Here is a 10,937-nt window from a genome sequence, read left to right on the forward strand (position 1 = left end):
ATGAAGTGGGTTTGTGTAGGGTTTGGTTTTTATTTGGGGGTTAAAATGTAAAATGTAAAATGCTGGGTAGTCGCACCATATTGAGCTAAATTTTGCACTCGTATAAAAACTATCTAACATAAAACTAAACAGAAACATCATCTCACAATGAATCAAAATTTTTCACTTGTATAAAAACGATCTAGCATAAAACTAAACAAAAACATCATCTCATAATGATTTGAAAGATTTCAATTGTTTGAGATCCAAAAATGGTAATTTAATTAATTAAACAAAACTTGGGTACAGAGCTTAAAATTAAGCCTTGGTCAGTGTCGTAATCTATAACCCTAGGGGATCTGCAGGCAACCATGAATACAATTAAGCAAAGCAAACGATAACCCAGATGCTGTGTAAACCCATTAAATTCTTCAAGCAGTTCAAACGAGAAAGATGAACCTGGAAAGAAATTACATGACTGAGTAGTTGTATGCGGCAGGGGTTATGAAAAAAGCTGAGACCAGTCAATGATGATCTACCTAAACAAAACAAAACATACAAAGGTTCTTTCAATGAAACAGAGGGTTTCTAGGAAACATAGATGTATAATCACAAAGAAAAGATAAAAAAATACCAAATGCCTACGTCTCAATTTCGAATCCCACTACGACGCCCTTGACCGCGCAGCAAGGCAAGACGTGCTGCAAGTCTTGACGCCCGCCTGGAGAAACCCTACCTCTGGATTGGGGATTGGAACCTCATGCTCTTCATCAGTATCTTCCACAGCCTCGTCGCGCATTACCTGGAATGCCTCAGTCTCGAACCTGCGACGTTGGAGAAGAATTATTACCATAGGGGTGGGCTGGCTTATGCGTTGGAGGACTTGCTGAACAAGGTTGAGAACATCATAATGGTGTTTCGCACCATGGTTCCTGCCCTTTTTCACAGAATGCGCCGCTTTCAGCTCGGCCTGGGAGGCCCCATTGCCAAAGACTGGTTGTTGGCCCTGCTCCGAGACCGCCAAGAAAGTTCCCCAGGATCAAGTCGTCGAGAGGATCGAGATGCCATGGTGGCACTCGAGAGTGGATTCACGGCGCAGGTCCGGGAACTGAATAGGGAATTACAAGATTCAGAAGGCGCTGGACTCTGCATCCCCCAATCTAACGTTGATCGACGGTTCAAGTGTTTGTAATCGTCTAACATCTAGTCGTATGGTGTCCAAGGATGACAGGTAGGAAAAAAGGGGGATGGATTTCAGAGGGAAACGCGTTACAGCGTAAATATTTATAACAATCCATGTTCTAGCCAAAGAATGTTCACAAACTCTCAGCTAATCCATGTTCCAGTCATTTGTTGAGGTTGGGAAATTTGTGCAGATCTTGTCCTGCTTCTTTGGAGGTTTTGTCGTCGCCTTCATTAGAGGATGGAAACTTACCCAAGTATTTCTATGCATGATTCCCCTTCTTGTACTGGCAGGCGGTGCTATGGCAAAGATAATATCAAAGATGGCAACCAAAGGTTAGCAAGCATATGCGAATGCTGGAAATGTTGTGGAGCAGACAATTGGTGAAATTAGAATGGTAAGCATGTGATTACAAAGGAAACCACGTCTTGTCATGGCACAAAGAGAGGTTTCTTTATATTTGAACTTTTGAGGTTACTATGTCCTCATATTAGCACAAGCTGTATTGTACATAATCTATTCAGATTAATAACATGGATCAGTTACTTTTAGGTTGTGTCTTTCACTGGGGAGAAGAATGTTGTAACTGAGTATGAAAAGTCCCTCACCATTGCTTACAAGGTTGATGCTCACCAAGGTTTGGCAGCTGGGTTTGGTATTGGGTCTGGTCTATTTATTCCGTTCTGCGGCTATGCATTGGCTTTTTGGTATGGATGTTATTTAGTTATTAATGAAGGATATTCTGGCGGCAGTGTGATTAATATCATCATTGCACTTCTGGTTGGAGGCATGTAAGTTGAATGTACATTGTGAAATGCATTATGATTTTTCACTTATTCAAACTACATAAATTAATGTTAATTAATGAGAGCGAGATGATAAATATATTGCTGGAATTCAGGTCTCTGTCGAATACGCCAGAATGTTTACATTCTTTTGCAGTTGGACAAGCTGCAGCTTACCAAATGTTTGAGACAATTGGCAGAAATCCAGAGATTGATGTATATGATACAAATGTATTGGTAATTGAGGATATTCGGGGTGATCTTGAGCTTAAATATGTACACTTCAGTTATCCAGCGAGGCCTAATGTTCAAATATTTTCTGGATTCTCATTGGAAGTACCCAAAGATACCACTACAACTTTAGTTGGAGAGAGTGGAAGTGGGAAGTCCACAGTTATAAGCCTCATAGAGATATTCTATGACACACAAGCTGGTGAAGTGCTTATAGACAGTGTCAATATCAAACAATTTCAACTTAAATGGATAAGGCAAAAAATTGGACTTGTAAGCCAGGAACCTGCTCTCTTTGCAACCACCATTAGGGAGAATATTGCCTATGGTAAAGCTGGGGCAACAACAAAGGAAATACAGGCTACTGCAGAGCTTGCTAATGTAGCGAAATTTATTAGTAATATGCCACAGGTTTGTAGAAATCGATCTTCCTTATTGGTAATTGGTTGTGTTCCTTGTGGAAATGTATTTCTTTTGCATGACAGTCATTTTGTGTATGCTGAGAGTCATGGTTTCTCTTTCCAGGGGTTTGATATGATGGTGGGACAGCATGGTGGCAATTATCTGGAGGCCAAAAGCAAAGGATTGCATTTGCGAGGGCTATTTTAAAAGATCGCTGAATTCTCCTCCTCGATGAAGCTACCAATGCCTTGGATGCAGAGTCTGAAAGAGTGGTTCAAGAAGCTCTTGAGAGAATTATGATAAATAGAACAACAGTTATTGTTGCACATCGTTTGACTACTCTCAGAAACGTTGATATGATCGCTGTGGGCCAGCGTGGTTGTATTGTTGAAAAGGGTAAATTTCTACAATGCTTCAATTTTTACAATCTTTATTAACATCCACTAAAACATTTCTAACAAATCTACAATCTAATAGCCACTTGCTTATAACAAACCTACAAATCTACAATCTAACATTTCTTGTCCATTCACCATTTTTAGGTTCACACTCGCAGCTCATCATGAACCCATGTAGGGCATTCTCCTAGCTTATACGTCTGCAGGAAACACAACCATCAGAAGAACAATATGCAAATGATTCTGAGCAGATGGAAATGCAAAGTTTGCATGATTCCTTGGGTGGTACTCATAACTCTGCTTCCTTGCCTGCTGTAGTTGGTCTCCAGGATGATGATGTTGAAGTAGATGAAAGCGAGCCAAAGAAAAGCTTTATGAATTGGTTTTCGTCCAAAAGGCGGGGAGATGGTCAGTCAAAATTTTTACAAGAGGTTCCTCTTCTACGACTAGCATCTCTCAACAAGCCAGAGGCTCCAATGTTCATTTTGGGATCCATTGTGTCAGCTATTAATGAGGTTATATTTCCTCTTGTTGGTCTCTTGCTTTCAAATGGTTTTGCCAGTTTCTATGAACCTCCGCATAAGCTTCGAAAATATGCCACTTTCTCGCTAATTATGTTTTTAGCATTGGCTACTACATCCCTCCTTATTGAACCAACACAGAGCTACTATTTCGTGGTTATTAATGGAAGACTTGTGCAATGTATTCAATCAATGACTTTTAACAATGTTGTTTACCAGGAGATTGGATGGTTTGATAATAGTGAAAATTCAAGGTCGATGGATGGACAAACTTCTAATAGGAGTATTAAATATCAATTTTGTATTTTCCTTCGGTATACATATTGGCGATTGTTCTAATTTCAAAATTCTATTTTCAGTGGTGCTCTGAATGCAAGATTATCAATAGATGTTGCAACCATAGATGGCATCGTGGGAGATGCTTTGGCACTTGTTGTGCAGAATATTTCAACAATCGTTGCGGGTCTTGTTATAGCTTTTTCAGCGAACTGGAGGTTGTCACTTTGATATTAGCTCTTCTGCCTCTGTTAGGTAGTCGAGTTTGGATTGAAGGGAACTTTTCGGAGGGATTTTCGGGTGATGCACAGGTTAGGAATATCATTGACTTGGTGAAGAGTGTATGGACTGTATATTGCTGGATATTATTAACAAATCATACCAGAAATATGTATAATCAAACAAATATTTCAATTGTCATTCATCGTTTAATACTTTTTAATGTGGATGAGGAGAATTTTGTAACACAAGCAACTAGAAACCAAATAAACATACAAAATACATATAGGAAACAGTTGAATTAGTTCCCGGGAGTTTTTGGACTCCAATAACTATCTAAACTGACCCAAAGTTAATCCTATGGATTAGTTATCTAATAGTCCCCCTTTAAACTGAAGGGATATACCAAAGTCCAAGAATGAGAGCTCAAAACGCAGAAATGCATCTCATCCAAGCGCTAAATATTTCTCAAGAAATGGTTTTTAAGGATAACCACAAACCAAGATGGGAGAACTCAAGGTCTCAACCAACATCAACTCTGGAACTTTCATAGCGGTTCTCAGAACAACAAAAAGTGTGGTTTTAAGGTGACCACAAACACTGGAACTATCATAGCAGTGCCTCGAACAATTCCAAACATGGAAGTGCTCAATCAACTCAAATCTTACTCAGGTTCGGTTGACATATCGAACTCAAACCTGTAGCAGACCATCAACCATTCCCCACTTGCCAAATACAAGGTGAGAAGTACTCTTCATTACTGCAAGGCTGCTCATCACTCTAGAACATATTTTTCGATATGCCTTGTAAATCTTCTTGGCTATTTTGGTCCAATCCCAAGAAGCAATCCATTTGAAATTTACCTTCTCTCTTACAGTAGACTTCTTTCTGGAACATCTATTTGCATGATGATTTCGCTTTCCGCAATGTTCACATGGGTGAAGATCAAAACACCGATCTTTCACATGTCCAACCCTGTTACACTGTTGTATCAACTTGTTCTGGAACGACATCATCCATAAATCCAACGCTTAGGAATTGTATCAGTTTAGCAAAATCTGGTATGTGAAAAGATACAACCAGAATATCCTCTTTGTAACCCAAACCAATTCTTTGTTTATTATGTTTAATCTCTTCCCATGGCCTTATGAAAGTTTTGGGAATATCAGGTTTCTCATAAGAACTTTCAGTTGCATTTCCTTTTGTTGATTTTCACAAAGGTTGCTGAAGTGGTTGTAAAACAAGCTCAAGAACAGGCTCTTCAAGAGCAATTTCTAGTCCTGCAGATACATTACTCTGATTATTTTTTGAATGATGATTGGGCTCAAACACACTATTATTCGGAACAAGAACGGGCTCAAAATTCTTCTTTCGCAGTTCTTCTCGCTAAAAGTGGGTTTCTAGTTCCAAAAATTCAATTTTGCTTTTCCCATTTTGCAAATATGACTAGATTTCAGAGAGCATATCCTTGCTAACTTGGACATTGTTATGCATAGAAGTTGACATTAAATTGTTTAATAACTGTAGTAAATCATCGAGTTTCGCCATGTTTTTGAGCAATCAACTTTGAGAAGGGATGTCAGCTACCACCGAAAATGCACCTAATACAAACAAATTTATGATAATTGGGTGTCAGGTTCAACCGATCATGCACCCATCTATAACATAACTTTAACTTTGAATCTTCAATTCAAAATTTGACTTTTCAACGTTTGACTTTTCAACTTTAACAAATTTTGTCGTAAAAAACACAAAAAATCTTCTAAAATTATCTCTCTTCGACTTTGACTTTAGAACTTTAACAAATTTTGTGATAAAACACAAAAAAATTCTAAAATTATCTTGTCAAAGATCTGAACTTATGACCTTCAATCCACCAAATAACTATATAAATTCTACCAACCACAACACCTTCTCTACAACTTCAATTTCAAACCCAAATATCCTTATCCCAAATATTCCACATATTCCAAATATCCATATCAAACGTATATTAATCAATCTCAAGAACCATCCTCTCTTACACAACTTCCACAAACATATGTCAATCAATTAATTTCAAAATATTTTCAACCAATTTAAATATGGTCTTTATTGCATTTTTGGTAATATATATCTCCACAAAATCTCTTTTCCATTGGCTTATCGAAAGTCTCCTTTCTCAACATTTTTGCAGCTCTTTTTTTCCACATTTTTGCACTGAACTGCTAGAGCACTCCACGATATTATCGTGGTTTCAAGGGTAGAGTCTATAGAATCAACCAAATGCGTACCAACTAGCAAAATTCATTACCAAGGTAAATGACAAGCATTTAATTTTTAAAATCTTTAGCAGTTATTGACGCTCAGTTGACCAAGGAAATGCATACAATTTTTTGTATGTTGTTCACTTTACCAGACACTGGCTCATAAGAAAATTGATACTTCCAGTCTTAGAGAATCACATTCAGGCTTTGTAGAATATCATAAGAGTCTTAGTTTTCTCTATTTGGCTACTTATACCAATACGACTCTTACTCAAACTTCGTTGTAGACAATAATGATGGGAACACATGCTTACAACAATCAATCATAAGTCGGACATCACCAACGACTCCAGCAACAATAACCCATTCCAACTTTTTGAACGCAACATACAATTTCAAACAATGAATTGAGCGCAGCCTTTGCGGTGAGGATAGCACAGAAGGAGGCTTCAAGTTCCCTCCGTTGTTCAGATCAATGATGTTGTCATTGTCGTTGCTGAGCCCCAACTTTCAGCATTTAATTTATTATTTAGTCACAGTTGTTAACAAGCCAAAATTTGTATTTAAATATTGATAACAGTGATGAGTATAGCAATAATTGTTTGCAGCGTTTCCAATGGTTGTATCTCTGATTCGATAGAATCAAAGATTTTTATTTTTTATTTTTTTTGAACCCCCAAGATCATTCAATAGCTGCTCGTTTGGAGGTTGGGTAGGATTGGAGAAGGAAACACAAAAGAACAAAACGTTTGAAGCCACTATGTGTGTGCAAAAGCCTTTTGTGGAAGAGACAAGCTATCTTACTCAATCTTTGGATATGGATATTGAGCATCCCACTTCAGTGAAATACTATTTCGGTGAGGCTCTGAAGCAGCCATCAAATACTGATTGTGACTTCTTAGACATGGACATACAAGACCTCACAAACTAAAATTCGTTTTATATTTCATTTGCCAAGAAACAATTTGTTTCAGATTTCATTTTCCAAGAAAAAAAAATCTTACTCGTTGCCTCTACGAGGAATTCTTCAGATTTGCATATTTGGTGGTCCAATATAAGCAGACGAAATCCCAATTAGAAAGTATCGCTCTAGCTCATGAATATGCCCCTCGCCTTCTTCTGAGTCTTGTCTTTGACCACAAACAGTTGCAGCACACACCTTCAAACTCATGCAGCAAGTCTTCTTCTCAAATACCTCCAGCGATTTCAAATATTGCTCGAAGTATTGCCAGGATTAGATCCTACGCCACAAAAGGTCGAACCATGATAATGCAACAGACTTTCCATTGTTGCGTCGTTCAACTTCACTCACCAGACACTCACTAGACACAAGTGCTCATGAAGGGCCACATAACTAGTGACACAATTCAATCAATAGGCGGATGAACTACCCGCTCTGATACCACTGTAAGACAATCAACTGGAAACCAAATAAAGTGTATATTAAATGATCTCAAAGAATTATGTACATGTACATATAAATACATATATGATGTAGAAATTCTCACTGTAGATTAAATTGATTATGCAATGTACTAAAGCAAAATACTTAATCTACTTCTACAATCAAACTTGCGGAAGCTTAATCGATTTTGAGCAAGATCAAACAGAACACATATAACAGAGAAGAAGATTCAATCACACATGAAACATAGAAGAATACTCTGGGGAAAGCCTTAGCTAAAAAGCTCGCTATCTGTATTATCATACAAGTGGAAATATCTGAGGATTACATAAAGCTTTAGCTCACAAGCTATCCAGCTCTCGGTACAATCCCTCAATACCGCTCAAAGACTAAATAGACACAACATATGCCTTCCCTAAGTCCTCCAAGTCTCATATTTCCTTGCCCAGTTTCTCCTGGGTCCTCTCGCTGCCACCTATGTGAATTCACCTCTCACCAAACTCAGAAATAATTTCGCAGTCCTGAAGAAGATAATTCCTTCTGCATGGATGATTTTCCTATATAGGAAAAATCCTCCAACTTATAGTACATTGTCCCTTCCTCTGATCTCAACTGGGTCTCTGTCTGAACTGACATGCATGAGTTATTTATGAGAGAATATTCAGTTATCTGAAGTACACTAGTTGCATGCATGCATGCATTGACTAACTGAACTCACAATCAGTTCCACAAACTGTTGGAACTAATCTAACTAGACTTAACTCAGTTAACTGAGCTAACTAATTACAACTCAAAGTACAACTCATTCTGATCTCCTTAATTAAGGGATAACTGTTGCATGTCTTCACATAGACTTCAAGTTTGATTTTCTCCAGCTAATTAACTCAAGATGAATAAATTAATTATTTTTCAAACAGCTGCTAAGATCAAATTCGAATTTTAATTCTCAATTTTAGTTCAAGGACTAACTAAAATTGGAATGTATCCCGAAATGCTATTAATAACAATGCTATTTTTAGCATTTCTATTTTTAGAATTTCTTGTTGCTATTTTCAACATAGGAAACAATGGAATTAGTTCCCGGGAGTTCTTGGACTCCAATAACTACCCAAACTGACCCAAGGTTAATCCCGAGGATTAGTTATCTAACAAATTATCCCTTTCCTAAAGAGCTTTAACCATTTTGCAATGTTATTACTAATTGAAAGGAGTCACATTTTAGGTGATGTATGAGGAAGCTAGTCAAGTTGCAAATGACGCTATTGGAAGAATTCAGACTGTTGTGTCTTTTTCTGCAAAGGACAAGGTGATGGGCCTCTATAATGAAAAGTGTTCTACTCTTTTGAAAAGAGGAGTTCGAGAGGGAATTATAAACGGATTTAGTAATGGGTATGGAAATTTCATATTGTATTCAGTATATGCACACATGTTTTGGGTAGGGTCTCAAATGGTTGAACATAGCCACTCAACATTTTACGATGTCTTCATGATAAATATTACTTAATAATAGTTTTCTTATTTGAAAAAAATTGAAATGAGAATGCAATTATTTATTAGGTGATATTGGAATTACTAGAGTTACTAGGTGTATAATATATTGTGTAATTGTATGAAACCTAGTTTATCATCATTTTCTAATAAATGTATTTTCCATTTGGTTTTAAGTACTTGGTGTATTTTAGTCTCATTCCATTTCTAAGAAAATAGAGTGTTTGTTAGAGGTTTTTTTGCTTTCACAATCTCTGCCATGAGGGTTTTCAAGTCAGCTGGCATGGGCCCTAATATTGCAAAAGTCAAGTCATCTGTCAATTCAGTGTTCAAAATCCTTGATCAGAAATCCAAAATTGATGCAAGTGATTTCTATAGGACTACATTAGAGAATGTAAAAGGTGACATCAAGTTTCAACATGTTAATTTTAAATATCCTACTCGCCCAGACATACAAATCTTCAGGGATTTAAGCATAATCATCCGTTCTGGAAAGGTGATTTGTTGATTTGTTAATAAAACTTTTTGTTGTAATTATACATAATGATAGGTGTATTTGAGTTAGACTAATTGATGAATACTTAATTTTCAAATCTTAATAATGGATTTTCTCTTTGGGTGTTGATCATGATAGACTATTGCTCTTGTGGGAGAAAGTGGAAGTCGTAAATCAATTGTCATTTCACTTTTGGAATGATTCTATGATCCCACTGCAGGCCACATAGTACTTGATGGAGTTGAAATAAAAAATTGCAAATTAAATGGCTGAGACAACAAATGGGCTTGGTTAGTCAAGAGCCTATTTTGTTTAATGATTCAATTTCTACAAATATTTCTTACGGAAAGGATGACCTTGTTTCGGAAGAGAAAATTGTAGTAGTCGTTAAGGCTTCAAATGCTCATAATTTTATCTTGGATCTTCTCGAAGGATATAACACACATGTGGGGGAGCACAGGGTGCGATTATCTGGAGGTCAGAAACAAAGAATAGCAATTGCAAGAGCAATAATTAAAGACCATAAGATATTGTTGTTAGATGAAGCTACAAGTGCATTGGACGTTGAATTTGAGTGCATAGTTCAAGATGCATTAAATCATCTAATGGTAAATAGAACCACTATTGTTGTTGCTCACCATCTTTCGATGATTAAAGATGCAGTTTCCATAGCTGTGGTCAAGAATGGAGTTATTGTAGATCAGGGAAAACATGATGAATTGCTCGCCATTAGCGATGGACCCTATGCATCCCTGGTGAAACTGCAGCAAGGAAAATTTTAAAGATGAAAATTTATCTTAAAGTTTACAAACCTTGACTAATATTACTAGTTCTTGGTATGCATACTATACAATGTTTGGGGAAATTTTTGTAAAAATATTCAAATTTCTAAGGATTTTATATATAATTTTATCCTATAAATTTCGGGTGATTTTTTTTTTGAAAAATGCAAATTCAGGAATCCTTTTTTTAGAAAAGCATGGAAAAGTAACCTAGTTTCCAATATTAGCCCCTAAAATTTTCCTTGAACTGCATATGGCTTCCACATCACTATTGTAAACTTTGAAAAAGGTACAGAAAAGGTCTCTTGGATGCATTTCATCCAAGTGGCCAACTTATGCATGGATAGAATGAAAAAACATAATTGTGTTATTGTCATGTATCAACAAAGCCAAGCAAATAAATAATCCCCAACTTATCTACATATTTGAACTACCCATTTGAAGTGAGCTACTTCCCTCTAGAAAATGGACTTTTCTTCCTCAAGTTAGTAAATAATTACATTTTTTCATTTAAACACTAGAATTA

At 36.7% G+C, this 10,937-nt stretch overlaps 1 pseudogene; it reads left to right on the top strand.

Moving 5' to 3' along the window:
• LOC149171804 (ABC transporter B family member 4-like) overlaps positions 1–10,411 on the top strand; it is a 91,755-nt pseudogene extending 81,344 nt beyond the window's left edge.
• Positions 10,412–10,937: the final 526 nt, after the last annotated feature.

Source organism: Pinus tabuliformis, chromosome 4_2 (genome assembly GCF_031772625.1).
Source record: "Pinus tabuliformis cultivar Carrire ecotype Pingquan chromosome 4_2, CPIR1, whole genome shotgun sequence".
Classification (NCBI taxonomy): domain Eukaryota; kingdom Viridiplantae; phylum Streptophyta; class Pinopsida; order Pinales; family Pinaceae; genus Pinus; species Pinus tabuliformis.